At 41.4% G+C, this 18,827-nt stretch overlaps 2 long non-coding RNA genes across 8 annotated transcripts in view; one reads left to right on the top strand and one right to left on the bottom strand.

Moving 5' to 3' along the window:
• Window positions 1–18,827, bottom strand: part of LOC308597383 — a 159,734-nt gene that overhangs the window by 117,437 nt on the left and 23,470 nt on the right. The gene's annotated exons all lie outside the window — the stretch shown is intronic.
• LOC308597443 overlaps window positions 7,031–18,827 on the top strand; it is a 41,389-nt gene continuing 29,592 nt past the window's right edge. For 2 of the 3 annotated variants that reach the window (XR_014012989.1, XR_014012990.1), the window contains exons 1-2: window positions 7,031–7,091; window positions 16,235–16,334. This is a non-coding gene — a long non-coding RNA (uncharacterized lncRNA). Of the gene's footprint in view, window positions 7,092–16,234; window positions 16,335–18,480; window positions 18,607–18,827 lie in introns of those variants that run through there. The other variant, XR_014012991.1, reaches the window with a different exon arrangement.

The following is an 18,827-nucleotide window of genomic DNA, read 5'->3' as shown; positions in this document are numbered from 1 at the left end:
CTCTCCTCTTTCACCCTCATTAAAAGGTTCTTTAATTCCTCTTCACTTTCTGCCATCAAGGTTGTGTCATCTGCATATCTGAGGTTGTTGATATTTCTTCCGGCAATCTTAATTCCGGCTTGGGATTCATCCAGCCCAGCCTTTCGCATGATGAATTCTGCATATAAGTTAAATAAGCAGGGAGACAATATACATCCTTGCCGTACTCCTTTCCCAATTTGGAACCAATCAGTTGTTCCATATCCAGTTCTAACTGTAGCTTCTTGTCCCACATAGAGATTTCTCAGGAGACAGATGAGGTGATCAGGCACTCCCATTTCTTTAAGAACTTGCCATAGTTTGCTGTGGTCAACACAGTCAAAGGCTTTTGCATAGTCAATGAAGCAGAAGTAGATGTCTTTCTGGAACTCTCTAGCTTTCTCCATAATCCAGCGCATGTTTGCAATTTGGTCTCTGGTTCCTCTGCCTCTTCTAAATCCAGCTTGCACTTCTGGGAGTTCTCGGTCCACATACTGCTTGAGCCTTCCTTGTAGAATTTTAAGCATAACCTTGCTAGCATGTGAAATGAGTGAAATTGTGCGGTAGTTGGAGCATTCTTTGGCACTGCCTTTCTTTGGGATTGGGATGTAGACTGATCTTCTCCAATCCTCTGGCCACTGCTGAGTTTTCCAAACTTGCTGGCATATTGAGTGTAGCACCTTAACAGCATCATCTTTTAAAATTTTAAACAGTTCAGCTGGAATACCATCACTTCCACTGGCCTTGTTATTTGCAGTGCTTTCTAAGGCCCATTTGACTTCACTCTCCAGGATGTCTGGCTCAAGGTCAGCAACCACACTACCTGGGGTGTACGAGACATCCATATCATTCTGGTATAATTCCTCTGTGTATTCTTGCCACCTCTTCTTGATGTCTTCTGCTTCAGTTAGGTCTTTACCACTTTTGTCCTTTATTATGGTAATCTTTGTACGAAATGTTCCTTTCATATTTCCGATTTTCTTGAACAGATCTCTGGTTCTTCCCATTCTGTTGCTCTCCTCTATTTCTTTGCATTGCTCGTTTAAGAAGGCCTTCTTGTCTCTCCTTGCTATTCTTTGGAAATCTGCATTCAATTTCCTGTATCTTTCACTATCTCCTTCGCATTTTGCTTGCCTTCTCTCCCCCGCTATTTGTAAGGCCTCGTTGGACAGCCACTTTGCTTTCTTGCATTTCTTTTTCATTGGGATGGTTTTAGTTGCTGCCTCCTGTATAATGTTGCGAGCCTCCACCCATAGTTCTTCAGGCACTCTGTCCAGCAAATCTAAATCCTTAAACCTGTTCCTCACTTCCACTGTGTATTCATAAGGGATTTGGTTTAGATTGTATCTTACCTGTCCAGTGGTTTTTCCTACTTTCTTCAGTTTAAGCTTGAATTTTGCTATAAGAAGCTGATGATCTGAGCCACAGTCAGCTCCAGGTCTTGTTTTTGCTGACTGTATAGAGCTTCTCCATCTTTGGCTGCAGAGAATATAATCAATCTGATTTCGATGTTGCCCATCTGGGGATGTCCATGTGTAGAGTCGTCTCTTGTGTTGTTGGAAAAGCGTGTTTGTGATGACCAGCTTGTTCTCTTGACAGAACTCTATTAGCCTTTGCCCTGCTTCGTTTTGATCTCCAAGGCCAAACTTGCCAGTTGTTCCTTTTATCTCTTGATTCCCTACTTTAGCATTCCAATCCCCTATAATGAGCAGAACATCCTTCTTTGGTGTCACTTCTATAAGGTCTTGTAAGTCTTCATAGAATTGGTCAATTTCAGTTTCTTCAGCACCAGTAGTTGGTGCATAAACTTGGATTACTGTGATGTTAAAAGGTCTGCCTTGGATTCGTATCGAGATCATTCTATCATTTTTGAGACTGCATCCCAGTACAGCTTTCGCCACTCTTTTGTTGACTATGAGGGCCACTCCATTTCTTTTACGGGTTTCTTGCCCACAGTAGTAGATATGATAGTCATCCGAACTGAATTCGCCCATTCCCGTCCATTTTAGCTCACTGATGCCCAGGATGTCAATATTTATTCTTGCCATCTCATTTTTGACCACATCCAACTTACCCAGGTTCATGGTTCTTACATTCCAGGTTCCTATGCAATATTTTTCTTTACAGCATTGGACTTTCCTTTCGCTTCCATGCATATCCACAACTGAGCGTCCTTTCGGCTTTGGCCCAGCCGCTTCATCAGCTCTGGATCTACTTGTACTTGTCCTCCGCTCTTCCCCAGTAGCATGTTGGACACCTTCCGACCTGAGGGGCTCATCTTCCAGCGTCATAACTTTTATATGTCTGTTGTCTTTGTCCATGGAGTTTTCTTGGCAGGGATACTGGAGTGGCTTGCCGGTTCCTACTCCAGGTGGATCACGTTTGGTCAAAACTCTCCACTATGGCCTGTTCATCTTGGGTGCCCTGCTCGGCATAGTTCATAGCTTCTCTGAGTTCTTCAAGCCCCTTCGCCACGGCAAGGCAGTGATCCATGAAGGGGACTGGGGGTAGAGATACATAAATGGAAGAGTTACCATATCCTATACCAGCACAGCCAGGGGGCAGGGAATGTAACTAGGAAAATTCCAAAATGGTAGGGAAATGGCAGACATTCCTCAAGCACCCTTAAACACACTGCCAAAGCCTATGAGTCAGAGGTTGTACCAGTGACAACACTCACATGGCATCCACAAATGGAAGACACTTAGAGTTGTATTCAGCTACCTTTTACTCAGAGTAGACTCACTGAAACAAATGGCCATGACTAACTTTGGTCTATTAATTTTAATGGAACTACTCTGAGTAAATATTAGTTGACTACAACCCAATGAACTCATGATAATGGGGGCACACACAACCATTCCCCACACAACATGCAATATGATTCCATAGTGCACCCGAAGTTAGAAATCCCAAAAGGTACATACTCTTTAATATAACAATACAAGGTCCAAGTACAATATTAAACATCAGATTGATACCAATGATCAATCATTGGATTTGTGTACTAGAGATCCAAGGTCACATCTTAATAGTCCCTTCCTAAAACATGGGATTCTTCACACCCCCACCCCTCAGTTGAGGAAAATAATGTGTATTTCTTACTATAAGAGATGGGACTCCATTTTACAATATTCAGAGAAACTGGCTGCAGAAATTGAGATCAAATAGGATTTCCGGTATATTGAAATGCTTTTATAATGCCATTAAAAAGCCTGTCTATATTCAGAAGTTCAGACTTCCTGTAAGTTCCCCATATGCTCTGCACTGCACTGCACTACAATCTACCTGCCAAGTCAAGCTTCTTCTGATCTCACATCTTCCCTAACTTTCACTGCCTCACCAGTGGTGGAGAGCAGGTGGGGGCGGGGCTGGCACACCACCAGGGGGCGTGGCATGCCGCCTGCGGGGGCATGGCACCCAGCATGGGCGGGGGGGGGCAGCCGCAATGGCACCCCACCGGGATCGTGCTGCCGGGGGTGGTGCACTCCCCCGCACTCCTCTTCCTCCGCCAGTGCTCCTCACCCTTCCAAGGTGATATTATTATTCATATTCTGAGGCATAACTACATACAAAGAAAATACTTTGACACTGAATAAATCTCTCTCTCTCTCTCTCTGTTATGGATTAAGAGAATTAGTAGCTAACAATTCTATGTAAGAATTTTAATGTTATGCAGGCATACATTTTTATGAGGGGGAAAGCATAAAACACCTGGAATTATAACATCCTTTATACTACAAGTGTCATATTATGGTTTTTTGGTGATTACGTCAATTTAGTTTTTCACGTATTATTAATAATTCCTCATTACATAAAATTATTACTAAACTGGCAATTAAGTGGATGTGAAAGATCCATATGTTGAAGTGTTCATAACATTTCAATTATGAACTTCATATCAGATGTGTTCCAACATACATTAGTGACAGTAATGAACAAGTTCTTTGCCAAAGGTACCCAAATGAACTCATTCAGCTTTGTAGTGTATCTTATTATTATCGGTCTTGAATTGGTTGATCATCTCCCTTCTGTAGATTTAGAGATATCGGATTTTGTGAAAGAACTTTATGAGTTATGTACTACTATGGAAAAGTAAACACCCAAAGTTTTTTGCATATTTGCATGTACGAAATGAATTTTGTGAATGTTCCAAATTGCTAAATACTCTTGTCATGTAAAAACCTCAAAAAGAGAGTTGAATAAAGACAAATGAGTTGCCTGGAATAGGTTGAACTATTTATACAGCCATTCTGACATGCAAATCCACTGAAAATATGAACTTGTGTTGACTGCACCCAGGCAAACAGTCTTTGGAACTGATCCCAAAACACGGCCATTTCCTGCCCTTTGAAAGCTTGTTTCTCCATTCTTTATACATTTCCTAACCGTTAAAGTTTCCTGGTGTAAGGAAATCTACATGTTCTTTCCTTTAGTTTAACATCTTTATTCCTGCTCTGTCTTTGCTGACCACTTAGATTAACTGTCCCATTCTCTCGTGGATGTTCTATAAATCAAACACTTTATTGTACATTTCAAAGGCAAACAGAGGAGATGAGGGAAGAAAAAAGTAATCTGGTGAGCAACCAACCATTTTGTAGTTTATAAAACTCCTCCCTGTCTTTGCAGAACATCCTCTTTATGAAAGGAAGCAGGGATGCTGCAGGCTAGTCGGCAGTTTTACAGATACAGGCTAATGCCTGTAAAAGATTTCTCTTGGACATTAGGGTGGTAGCTTGACCTTTCTTGACTATTCTTAATTTTTCACACAGACCCTTTGGATAGGCCTATTTTGGGACATAGATATTCAGCCCATCAACTTGGCATTGGTACTGCTATTATTTGGTGTCATTCTTTAATACATTATGTAGAATTTGTCTGTTAGAAAAATGCCTCAATCTCTGTCTGTTCATAGAAAATATTTGAAGAATCCTACTGTTCATATTTTTATAGATAGCTTCTGAGGCTGAAATACAAAATCTGGGATTTAATCCAAGATCTCCTAGGCCCACATCCAGCACCAAACTGATACTTACTGGTGCCAAAATTGGGAAGTTCAAAGAAGGACTCTGGGCATGCAGAAAAAGACCTAACTCTGACAGGCTTCTTTCTGTATGCCCTGGGTGACTGTGGACTCCACAATCTGCTCCAGAGTTCCAGTAGAGTGGATAGTCACAACAGATTTCTTCTTAAAGGAAACATACAAATTAGCCACTAGACTGTTATCTGGTGTAGACAGGGGAACTTAGGCAGATTCATAAATAAGGAAGGGAAAACTAAATGAGAAATTTAGACTGAGAAAAGACTGAGGGAGGTAATTTTAAATAACTATGGGAATACATTACAATAGAGCTGGAGAAGGTTCAGCAAAGGACAGCAAAAAAGATTAAGAGGTTAGAGCAACTCCCCTATGAAGAAAGGTTACAACGTTTGGGGCTTTTTAGTTTAGAAAAATGCTAAGGGAGTATGATTGAGGTGCAGCATTTATAAACATGGCAGAAGAAAAACTCTAGGTTGGATCCAGACTTCACCTTCCATTAACAGAAAGGCTTTTTCCATCCATGGAAAGCTTTTGATCAAGCAGAGGAATCCTACTGTGGGAAGAGAGGCAACTCTTGCCTATTCTCCCTTCCTCCTCCAACATCCAGCTCACATCCAGAGGATTTAGTGTGGGAAATGAATAAAAGATGCCTTCCTCCCCTCTATTGGGAGGAGTGTTCCCCAAGCAGAACTCTACTTAGAGGGTATTCCTGCCTAAGGAAGCAAAGTCTGAATCTAAGGCATTATCATTGAGCAGAAAAATATTCTGACTCTGGAACTATTTCTTATTCTTATTTCTATTTTTATGGAATTCCTCCTGCTATAAAGAGCACCCAACATTTCTGTATTATATTTCTCTAATTGTATTAATCATAATGTGGACTGTTTGATTATCTCCCACAAGGTGATAAAATGTGCCTTTTGGCAGTTGTGAAGACAGATTTTGTTGCACAATACAACATTAATACAAATAGTTACATTACCATATGAATGGAATGGAGGGTGTAGGTAAGAAATGAATTTCAGGAAGAGAAAGTGAGGCAAACTCCCACAGCTTGAATTCAAAGAGACACCTCCGCTTTCTGTTCCTTAGTTATGTTTCTGCTATGTTCATTTGAAATATTTATATATTATGTGTTATTTACATTTCAGTTCTTCACTGCATAATAATGCACTTTTAGCAAAAGTGCTGTTTGTTTGCATTAACTCTTGGAACCATCACAATATGACATATTTATGTTTTTGTTCGTTGCCTAAGGAAATTACTGGAGAAAAATACAAAAGCAAACTTTGCCTGTATTTGCCAGAGTAAGCATATTTGTTTGAGAAATAAGGTTGGCAGAATGAATGGCCATGCATGTCTGATGCTGAAGTAAAGCACATTTGTGCCTAATTCATTGGAGAAATTGTTCAAGAACAGTTCATCTGTGTGGAAAATACAAGCCTTGTAATGCTGCCAAGATCAGTGAGACCTTTGGTGATCAGCTAAGTAAATATTAGTCATGCAAGTTAGAACTGCCCTAGAGTGACTTTAACTCACACAATGAACCTCTCTAACATTGCAGGCTATTCTGGAGGGAATACGGTACATTAAATATCCTTGTTTGGTCTAATTCCTTTACTCCTCCACTATTTTGTCTTCTCCCATTGACCTATGCCACTTAGTTTGCATTTAGTGCATGCTGCATTTAGTGTGTGCTTTCCTAAGGCACATGCTATATTTTCGGATAGAGGACACTGGATATATATTTTTTCATAGTCCCACTTATTCAAGTAACATTTGAAATGTCAGTGTGACCTGTTCAACATTCTAACAAAAGATTACTAAATTTTATATGGAAAAATAACTGTAATATGCACTTTATTTTAAATTACTTGGGCACAAAATGAGAACAGCATATCTATGAAAAGCTCTCCAGCTGTAACATTCCAAAGTTGCTGCCACATGAACGGCCACAATCGCATAGAGAATCTCCACACAGCTGTCACCAGGAATGTGTAGTGGTGGCCTGAAAACTCTTAGAGTGACAGAGGTAATCTGTGTGCTATGACTTGCCATATGTTACAACTGAAGTGTGAGTGATGAACTTGCCACAGGGATGCTGCTTCTGGTGGCATCCTCCTGGGCAGATTAATGCTAAACTATGCATTCAGGGAATGCTCTTTGAGGTTGCTGAAAAAACTGTCAACATTGTTATTAATATTTAAATGGCAGTGAAGTTGAACTTGCACACCAACCAAAATCAACTGTTCATTAAAAATCTGGATGAAACTGATTCTGGGTTGTCCTATGATGAGATGGTCTGAACCTGAAGTTTGGGCTGCCCTGCAATGAGATGGTCTGGACCTGATTTCAACTCTTTATAGTGCCTTTTGTTTCTTTATGAATTTTGAACGAATTATTAACACTTTTACATTACTATCTTTGGCCGTTGTGTTCTTGACCCTTCATCCAAGAGCCTGCAAATGGTTTCAGTAATACAGAAGTTAAATGACTTGGCCTCCCTGCCACAACCCCCCCCCCACCCACACACAAATGCTAACTGTAAGCTTATCTCTACAATTATAAAAGCAGGTGATTTGGAGGTGAGGCATGTAAGGCAATGCAGTTATATAGGGCATTACATATGCACCTACTGTTCCAGGGGAAAATACGCTATTATTTTCATACGAATTTTAAACATGCAGTTTTAAAAATCCTCATTTATCAAATCAACTTCCCCAGTAATATTCCAGTTCAGCTATGAGTACACATAGCAACTCAATTTCATATCTAAATTAAATTTCATAGTGAATTGCCTGGCAGGCCGAGAATAAATTAAATAAAAATATGTTGTCACATTCTTTTGCCCATCTATGATTATAATTCCTTCCCAACCTAGTGCCCCCCAGATGTTGTTCGATTACAACAGGAATGTCCAAAGTCCGCTTTGGGGGCCTAATCCGGCCTACCGGTTGATTTAATCGGACCCAACAACTCCAATCCTAATAAAAGGTTAACAACTTTGGTTAGCCCTTCTGGCCCTCTTTGAAAAAAGTTTGGACACTACTGGATTACAACTTCCATCAGCCCCAGTTACCATAGCCAATAAACTGGGGTGGTGGGAGTTGTAGTCCAATATTATCTAGAGGTCACCAGCTTGGGGAAGGCAGGATACATACTTGTTAGTCATTATATTTAGTTGTTATATGTCTCTGTGTTCTTTACATTGTATGTGCCATATCAGAGGCTTTCAAGGTGGCTCATAGTTAAGCATTTCGACTTTCCCACAAATACTGTGCATTGTTCATGTCATTATGTAAAAAGTATTAAGCTAGGATAAACAGGTGGTGTTGCTATTCCTCCAGGGGCCTCCAGCTCCTGAGTCTGGCACTGCTCCAGCAGCTTCTGGTAGCCGAGGGCGCCACTCGCCGCCGCCATCACCACCACTGGCATCTTCACACCCGCTCCAACCCAGGCCAGCAGGCAGTGGGATGTTTCCTCCAAGGTGGGCAGGCAGGCGCTCTCACCAGTCTCCCTCAGCTTCCGCTTCCAGCCCAGAGAAGCATCTTGACTTTTAACACAACTACCATATAGCAGGAAAGCTGTCAGACCATCCTGGGCTCTTCTCTACAAATAATGAGTTTACTACAAACCAAATTGGACAGCAGTCTGATTTACATGGTCATCATGTGTTAGGGTATTTCAAGTAAGCTTTGTCTGCTACCCAATCTAAAAATCAGCAAGCTGCTGTTTCAACTCTTTCTACTAGAGCATTCATCCACTTCAAAGTTAAAGCTAGTTCTTTAAATTAAAGTCTCTCCTTTCCAGATTTATTTCTCATTGACTCTATAATTATATAATTAAAGCTAATATAAGTAATTTAAACATTTAATTTATTTAATGGCATTGAGGAAAGTGTTTAAGGTCAAAGGAGACCTAAGGTCTTGGAGTCTAGCTGAAGTCATGATTCATGAGTGAATTTTCAAGCAGTGATTCTAGTTAGTTAGGTGTCATTGCAAGGCTAATGATCAAAGGTCTTAAAGAGACAGCAGCAGTCACTTTGCTCTGCTATTCAGAATTGTGTGAGAGTTAATATATGTTTAAGAGCATCAGAACTTGAAGTATTTCTACCATACAATAGGGCACATAGGAGGACATTTAAGCCTCACCCCTTCTCACTTACCCACATTCATTTAAACAGCTCTAGGTATTATATTAAAAAGCTTTTTGTAAAAAAGAAAAAAATACTGAATTGAGCTTTGGCAGAATATTTGCATAAATACTAATTACGCTGCGATCCAAAACATACTTAACTAAGAGTAAATCCCAGGGACTAACTTCTGAGAATCATAGAACCATAGAATTTTAGAGTTGAAAGGGACCTTGAGGGTCATCTAGTCCAACCCCCTGCAGTGTTGAAATATTTTGCCCAACAAGCGGCTCAAACACACACACACACACACACACACACACACACACACACACACACAACTCTGAAATTAAGAATCTTATGCTCTACCGGCTGAGGTATCCCAGCTGTCGAAGATACACATATTTGTATTTCCAATGCTCTGTATTTTGAAGTTTTGAATGTCTGCTGTGTGTCACTTTGGGCACAGCCAATTGCGGAAAAGCAGCATATAAATAAAATCAATCAGTCAGTCACAAGTATCAGCCAATCAGTGCTGGATTCAGACACATACTTCCAACTTCCAGAACTTCCCGCCCTGAACTCAGCCCTAAAAAGTACATATATGAATGAAATATAATGAGTGCACTTTTAAAGCAATCTTACCACCAAAAATATGTAGGTCTGCAGTACCCTGAGATAGTCCTTGCTATAACATGTGCATTCATCATCTAAAAGCACAGAATGCATGCTTTTCCCCCTGAAAGCTATTATTTTACTGATGCACAAGTGTATGTAGATCAGATTAACTGATTGACTAATCCTCATGCAATTGATTAACATTTCTTTAATCAGGTGACAGAGCCAATGAATATGCATAAATTTGTGCCACTTGATGCAGAAAGAAATTAGTCCTAAGTGCCTTCCTCTATCTCATGCAGAGATTGTGTTTCAAGTTGCTTCATTACAAGCTAAGAATAGTGATAAAGTTCAAAAATGCAGATACGATGCAGAAGACATGTTAGGAAGTTTTTTAATTAATTTAATAAATAATAATAATCACTCAAAAATGTAGTCTCTACCAAGAGCCGGACCCTTGAATCAACTTAGATTATTATACAAAAGGGTGCTGTCATGTTCTGAGGATTATGGGTGCCTACATATGAATACCATGGGGTCTGCTTAACCGTCTGACTGTATGAGCCATTTTAAGTAAAAGAAAAACCTACAGCTCCAAAAATGATTCTGAAATAGCATTTATTCCACGCTCCAAAATGTTTCCCCTTCCCAACAAGCATCTATTCCCTCATGTTTGATTGGAGCTACAGTCAATTTGTTCTCATCCAACTCATTAGTCAGATGCTGAATAAGTAATAATACTACGGGGCCAGTTTTTGATGAAAATAAGATCTAAGGCTAAATGTTATCAGTGTTTCAATAATGGTGCTATCTTCTTAGTAGCTTGTTTAAACAGGACATTTTAAAAAATGAACCTTCTGAGTAGTCTTGTGCGACAGGCGCGACGGCACTTTTTCCTCTCACACCGGTGGACCTGCTCTCACTCAGATAAATTACGCCCCTCCTTACTAAACAACCCTTTCCCCAAAGGTTTCTTTTCTTTCCTCTTAAAATTCTAGCCCAGAGCATCCTGCAGAGGGGACCTCTATGAGGGGATAACTAGTAAGTTTTCTTTAAATAAACAATAAAGATTTATTTAAGGCAAGATAGTATATAGCACACATGGATTATGCTTAGGTTACTTCAAGAATACAGTGTGATTTTTACTTTATTCGTCCTCAGTGGTTTTTGAGTTATAGGTTTGGTTCCTTTATACAGTGATACTTTCTTTCAGTTATCCTTCCCCTTTAACACTCTTCCTCCTGAGGTACTTTAAGTAATAGACCAAAGAGCTCTCCACACCCCCTCCCTTTACAGTGGTACCTCGGGTTACATAGGCTTCAGGTTACAGACTCCGCTAACCCAGAAATAGTATCTCGGGTTAAGAACTTTGCTTCAGGATGAGAACAGAAATCATGCAGTGGTGGCGCAGCGGCAGCAAGAGGCCCCATTAGCTAAAGTGGTGCTTCAGGTTAAGAACAGTTTCAGGTTAAGAACGGACCTCCGGAATGAATTAAGTACTTAACCCGAGGTACCACTGTACTGGGTTTGGGAGTTTCTTCTTTTCCTTAGGCTCAACCTCTGCCTCCCAGTAAAATTTTGGTCTATTCCTCCTACAGGACACCACACTCTGTCCTTCACAATGCGCTCAGAGTGAATGTTTCTACCCAGAACCAACTTTTTCTCCCATTCTCTCTTGATACCTCAAAATGTCTCCCTATCTCCTAACCTCTCCAACCTCAATTCCAACCCTCCAAAACCAACCCCCAATTCCTGTCTCTCCTCAAATCCTCTCCTTTTAAACTCTCCCTCCTGGAACCACAGCCAATCAGAGGCTGCCGTTCATTAAGCATTTGCTGGCAGGGGAAGAAAAGGAAACACTTGGTCCAGCAAAACGAACTTTTCCATCACAGTCATGATGTCTGAGCCTCATGCAGAGGTCTTTCAAGTGACAATAGGATATTCTTTATTCAATGATACTTCAGTTATGGCTTGATGACAGAAGCATATTACTTTGGGCTTGAATTAGAATATATCATCTGTGTTGCTTCATTCATTAGTCTAACATTTCATAGTGAGGAAGGATGCAAATGAATTTGGGGAAACTATTAGAAGCTGGAATAATCACTGGACTAATTAATATATCTTAGCTACTGATTTTTAGGGGGACGCGGGGGGCGCTGTGGGTTAAACCACAGAGTCTAGGACTTGCCAATCAGAAGGTCGGCGGTTCGAATCCCCACGACAGGGTGAGCTCCCGTTGCTCGGTCCCTGCTCCTGCCAACCTAGCAGTTCAAAAGCACGTCAAAGTGCAAGTAGGTAAATAGGTATCGCTCTGGCGGGAAGGTAAACGGCGTTTCTGTGCGCTGCTCTGGTTTGCCAGAAGCGGCTTAGTCATGCTGGCCACATGACCCGGAAGCTGTACGCTGGCTCCCTCGGCCAATAAAGCGAGATGAGCGCCGCAACCCCAGAGTCGGCCACGACTGGACCTAACGGTCAGGGGTTCCTTTACCTTTACTAATTTTTAGAGCTGCACAAGGAATGAGTCAGAAGAACCATCAAAGTGTGTGTGTGTGTGTGTGTGTGCGCACACACACACACGTACACACACACACACACACACACACACACACACAACCATATTTAATCCTTTTGTCTGGTTAGTTCAACATACCACACCTCTTCCACTGAACTAGCATGTTTGGAGCCTCAGTAATCAATAAATGATCCCCAAACTACCTTTCCTGGGCTCTTGGTAAATGAAGCCTTGAAGCCAACAATCTTGATCAACTATTTCAATTCACTTGAGGTCCCCCCCATGTCACAGGGTTTGTTACTTGGTTCAGCATCAGGGCAGATTTCATGGCTACCATGGGGTTGGCCCAACATGTCATCATCCCAATGCATGTGGCAATCTACACTCTGGACCTTGTTTTCTCAACTGGGCATGAAGAGAGTGATCTGAAAGTTGGGGATGTTTACATCAGTCTCTTGTCATGGTCAGATCACTTCCTGTTAAGATTTAGGCTTTCAGCACTTTTACCCTCTGCAGAGGTAGGGGACTTACTAGGATGGTCTGCCCTCAGAGGCTGATAGATCCAATGGGTTTCCAAAATGCTCTCGGGGATTTGTCTGGATGCTATGACACTCCTGTCAAAGGCCTGGCCAACCTCTGGAACATCCAAATGATTCAGGCCATTGACTCTATTGCTCCTGAGCACCCTTCTCCAGCTTCATGGAGCCCGCTTAACTCAACAGTATACTCCAGAACTTAGGGCAATGAGACAAGCTGGAAGACAGCTTGAATGCAACTGGAGGAAACCCCAGTCAAATACAACTGAGCTCTGGTGAGGGTTCATCATCAAGCCTACTTAGTGGCAGTGAAGGCAGCAAAGAAGGTATACTTTGCTGCTTTCATTATATCCTCACTATGCTGTCCAGCAGAGCTTTTACAGGTATTACAGGGCCTTTAACAGTCTTGATCTATGGATGTGGTAGAACCAACACTAACTGTTTGCTGTTGTTGTTGTTGTTAATTGTTATCATTGTTGTTATTGGTTTCTATTGATTTATTGGTTTGTTGCTTGTATGTGACATTTTGTTTTAAATGTTTGATTTTTTTTAAATATGTTGTAAGCTGCCCAGAGTGGCTGGGGAAACCCAGCCAGATGGGCAAGATGTAAATTAAATTGTTGTTGTTGTTGTTGTTGTTGTTGTTGTTGTTGTTGTTGTTGTTGTTATTTGATGTGACTTGTATGCAAAGCATTTTGAAGACAAAATTGCTTGCATCCACTGAGATCTTGACTCCGCTGTTACATCAGATGAATCTTGAGGTGTCCAGAGCACTGTCTAGTCCTGTTATGTTGGATGAGTTTGTTAGTAAGGCTCAAGGACATGGGCAAGGTGCTTGGATTGGTCAGGACAATCATTTGTGCTCTAGACCCTTGTCCCTCTTGGCTGCTAAAAACTAGCAGGGAGGGGACAGCTGGCTAGGCCAGGGAAGTGATTAATGCTTCCCTGCGAGAGGAGGTAGTCCAGAGCTTTCCAAACTGTGTTGTAACACATTACGTAGTGTGTCAGCTACAGTGTATAGGTGTGTCACGCAAACACTCCCCACGCTCCTCCGGGGCTGGAAAGGGGTTAGTTTAACCTCAGAAAAACTGAATTACTGTGTCATGAAATGATGCACGTCTAAAAAGTGTGTCACCCACATGAAAAGTTTGGAAAGCTCTGGGGTCAGCCCTGCCTGCTTGAAGGAGGAAGTGGTAAAACCACTCCTTAGGAAACCCTCCCTGCATTTGGCCAGTTGCCAATCTGCCCTTCTTGGGCAAGGTTCTTAAGCAAGCAATATTGGAGGAAAGTGATGTTCTAGGTCCATTCCATTTCAATTGGAGTTTAGGCCCAGTTTTGGCACAGAACCTGCTTTGGGCACCCTGTATGGTTTAAATGCCCCAGAAAATATGATCCCAGTACAGAATACATTGCCCACTATACCTAGGGATGGCCAAATAAAAGAAGGGCTTCCTAATGTGCATAAGAGAGATAGTCAGCAGGTGTAACTTGTATGACAAATTCATCTACTGAAATTCCTCTTCTGTGCAAAAATTAAAGGTGCAAGAGCCTTGTGAAGTTCTTCACCTGACCACCCTAGCTACTCCAGTGTGATGACACAAAGCACAATATTACTAGCAGTACGTTGAGAAACTGGTGGAAAAGTTTAGGACATAACTATCCACAGACAGTAGTCCTAGTGAGTAAATATAGTTTGCACCAAGATCTATAGATGATGGTGATGCTGTCTGCCAGGAGCTGACTGCTGTCTCAAGCTAGCAAGAAGATAGGAAAAGTACTTTTTGTCCTGTTTGCATTAGACACAAAACCCACAATACATAAAGATGCTACTTTTCTAGCCAATCTTGTTCCTTGCCTGATATGCTGCTTATGTAATTCTAAGTATTTAGTGTTGGTTTTTAATGTGCTTATCCAAAGCATTAATTCCTATCTAATTAATTTGCAGCTAAATAGTTGACATGTTTGATTTGAGAGGATACTGGAGGAGGATGGCAACACCTCTGGCCATGCAGCAAACTAGCAAAAATGAACCTTTTCACACACACACACCAAATCTAAACTGACAACTAAAAACCTCTTAGTTGCTCCCAATGCCTAATCCAATTTTTGGTTCAGGGGCAAATAGTGTAAAAAATAAAAAGGATGCATACAGCTAAGGAGAGTGCCATTCTTTCCTTTCCTTTAAAGGATAAATTAGGGCATGTCCCCCACCCTTTTGCTGGAACTATTTATCTTCATGCCCTTTAGGCAAGAATTGCTTCTTAGTTTGGACTGCATGACTGCGATTATGCATAACTACAGAGTTAAACATTATGATGAGACACATAATTTATTTCTTCAGTAATTTTTGTGTGAGAGAGAGAGTGAGTGAGTGAGAGTGAACGAGAACTATTGCAAGCTCCTGGAGTTTGCAGCCTGCAAATTTTCTCTCTCTCTCTTTCCTATTGACCACTTGTTAAATCTTTTTGTTTGTTTCCCGCCATTCCCCAGGGACCGGCAGACAGACAGCCTTGCCAGATTCATTTTCTGATCAAAGCTGTTTGATTTGGTCAATTTTGCCACATTGGAGACGTTCTCTATTACAGAGATAAATAGCCTTGGGCTAACTGTCAACGAAAACTTGTAAGCTAATAAATTATTCCAATTTCTTCCTGCGGATTTCTCTGGAGACAGCCCTAGGAAATACACTTTTTGATTAGTAAATTTCTCTGTGTGTGTGTCTGGACATTCAAATGTGTCGACTTTGATTAGCACCATTGCTTTTCAAGTAGACGCTGGCTGAGGGGCTGTCAGTTGCAGGCAGCCCTGATGCATAATGCATCAACTGGGCCCGGAAACAAGGAGCCTCATCCAAGGCTAGAAAGGCGGGAAAATTGCCCCAACAACCCTTTGCCACCTAGGGAGCTCTCCAAGTTGCAAAGATTTTTTGGCATTGGACAACACAAAACCATTGTGATCAGCTGGAACTGCACCAAGGGTTTGGATGCTCGTCATGGGGCAAACACTTGTATAAGGTGCCCTGAGGAAATTAACAGACCTCAACCAAGCCACTCCTTCCTTTTAAACCAGACTCTGATGCTTCTTGCCTCCCACCTCCATCCCAAGGAGGATCAAATTTCGCTTCACCTCCTACTTGGATTTCCTTTTGTCTGTTGTTTGCCTACTGCAGGTTGTTATAAAAACAATATTTTGGCTATAACAAATCAATCGGTGCGTGTGAACACAAACACACAGATCATTTATCAACGGCAAAATACCCTAAATTATGACCTTTCTAAAACCTATCAGAAGGGCAAGGGAATGCATAACGTAAATTAAACTTTGAAGGGTCAGCGGTTTTTACTTTCACTATTCATCTTTCTTTCACCTTATAGGTTTAAGAACAAGAGTGCTGTGTAATTACATTTCAATGGGGTGCAGCGGTTCATTATTCTCTGCTATACCAATCTACTGCAACATTTCCAATGCAGTCAGGTACGTTTGAGCAGATATTAGTTAGTGTAAGAGCACACTTGCTCTTTTGGACTGATAACATCTTTTAATGCGGAGCAGGGCAATCATCTTCAAAGAACTAGTAGGAAAGGGGAGGGAGGGAAAAGATGGGGAAATATGAAACAAAATCAATGTACCTGTTTATATTTTCTTTCAAAAAGCCAAAGTGCTCTAAGACTTTCTTTCTTTCTCTTTCTTTCTTTCCTTGCTATTATTTGGCTTTTCCAGTCCTTTCCCCTCCTTCCATTTTGTTCTTATGCTGGAGTCTACACCACTGGTAGAGATAGATGACTTCCAATCACAAAGTCAAAAAATGCCAGATTTTTGTGTGTATCTGATGGCATGAATCCAAGAGTGACCCAGGCAATAGCCTTGCAATTTGGCCACCCAGAATTTGCACCGAGCATAGCAGCAAATGAATGATTTGCATGACAAGGCCATAAAGCATCAATTCCTAGAATCAGCTTTGCCCTGTTGAATTCAACAAAACTGATACCTATGAGCTAAAGATCTGTGCTATCAAAGTCTGTTGGAAACACCAGATTAGTTCCTTACCCTTGGCTGGTGAAGCAGTCAGTATACTTCTATTTACTGGGCTTGCAAGTCTTAGGGTCAAGCTATGTCAACATATCAAAGCATTTCACCTTAAGTGGCCTGAGGATCCCTGCCTAAATCTGCAACCCTAGACATAGGCTTCATTCATTTTGATGGGAAGGAACATGTTTATAGGTTCACAATCTTAAATTAACTGAATAATAGAGATTCAATGGAGCCTTCATTTCCCACCTTCTTTTAATCAAAGTCATAATGTTTTCACTATGGTGACCCATTTCACTATGACCTCTGTAATAAGCTACTGTATTTAGTTTATCCAAATTCCTGATCTTTTATGATCCCTCAGACTTTTGGGGATGTAAACACGTAACTGCAGGACCACAGTGTTTGAAAGGACTTAGGAGTCACCAAGCTTCCTGTCCAAAAGCAGCATCTCTTATTAGACAGTAGTAGATAGGTAGCCGTGTTGGTCTGCCATAGTCAAAATAAAAAAATTCCTTCCAGTAGCACCTTAAAGACCAACTAAGTTAGTTCTTGGTATGAGCTTTCGTGTGCATGCACACGAAAGCTCATACCAAGAACTAACTTAGTTGGTCTTTAAGGTGCTACTGGAAGAAATTTTCTTATTAGACAGTTCCTTTTAAAAAGGCAAAGGGCGCTCTCATATAAGAGGCTTGACAACCATATGTCAGGAGTGCTCTGATGGTGTTTCCTGCTTGGCAGGGGGTTGTACTCAATGGCCCTTGTGTTCTCTTCCAACTCTATGATTCTATGATCTGAGTGCTATATTTTGGAGCTTCAGACAAGGCTGCAGACAAGAAATAATTGTAAAAATCAATCCAGATGGTTAAAGGTAAAGAGCTACGCCAAAAGATACAGAGGAAGGGCAATTGCCCCACATATGAAGCTAGTTAGTTTATACTGAGCCAGGCCGTTGATCTATCTGACTGGCAGTCTCAAATAGAGGGTCTCAAGTTCCTTTAAATACAGTTGACTCCCCACTTATGTGGGGTTACGTTCTGGGGCCCTGCACACATAAATGAAATCACGTAAAGTGGGGAGCACCCTCTAAACACTCTTCAAACGCCATCTCTGCCACTCTCTTTTCAATCCATACCAAAAAATATTGTATCCAAAAATATCCACAACTAGAAATGACTCTCTGGGGCTGGCAGGAGGCTGCAAGTCATGCAGGCTGCTGCTGCACTATGCCACACATCAGCTCTTAGGTGGAGAAACTTAACAGCATAAACAAAGCCCTGTGATGCCTCTGTTCTCTTCATAGCTTTGTCCACCCTCTTTGGGCTCCAGGGAGGGTCTCTTCATGAGCCACAAGGACTCTCCAGGTCTCTCCCACAATTTCTGGATTTGAATTGTTTATTCCCCGGCATCACACGTATACACAGTCGCACATGAGTAGAACACACATAAATGGGGGGGCTGCAAATCTATATTCAAATACCTATTAAACTGTCTCAAATAATATTCCTGTATTATCCCCAAAGTTTCACTGAGTTCAAAGCATTACTTATCCAGTAAGCATCTTAAATATATTATGGTTCCTCTTGAACAGGAGTGGAGAACCTTTTTCAGTCCAAGGGCCACATTCCCTTCCGGTCAACCTTCCAGCGGTGGGTGGGCCAGAGAGAAGAGCGGGAAGAGCAACTAATATAAATGCTGTCTCCATACGGTAGGCTGCTTTCTACACAAACTCCTCTCTGTCCTCTATCCAGGCAAGCAAGAGACATTGTCAGCATTCAAGGACACATTCCAGTCAGCCAAAAACATTAAGAGATAGTGTGAGATGTGAATAGAGACAGCCCCAGGGATCGCTTGAACCCTTATATCCCAGCTAGATCACTGAAAACATCTGCAGGAGCATCACTGGTTGTTCCCAGATTTGGTAAGGCTCATCAGCAA

The sequence above is a fragment of the Podarcis bocagei genome, assembly GCF_964188305.1.
Source record: "Podarcis bocagei genome assembly, chromosome: 11".
NCBI lineage: Eukaryota > Metazoa > Chordata > Lepidosauria > Squamata > Lacertidae > Podarcis > Podarcis bocagei.
The sequence above is the reverse complement of the archived record's forward strand: the minus strand, read 5'-3'. Positions and strand labels throughout refer to the sequence as shown.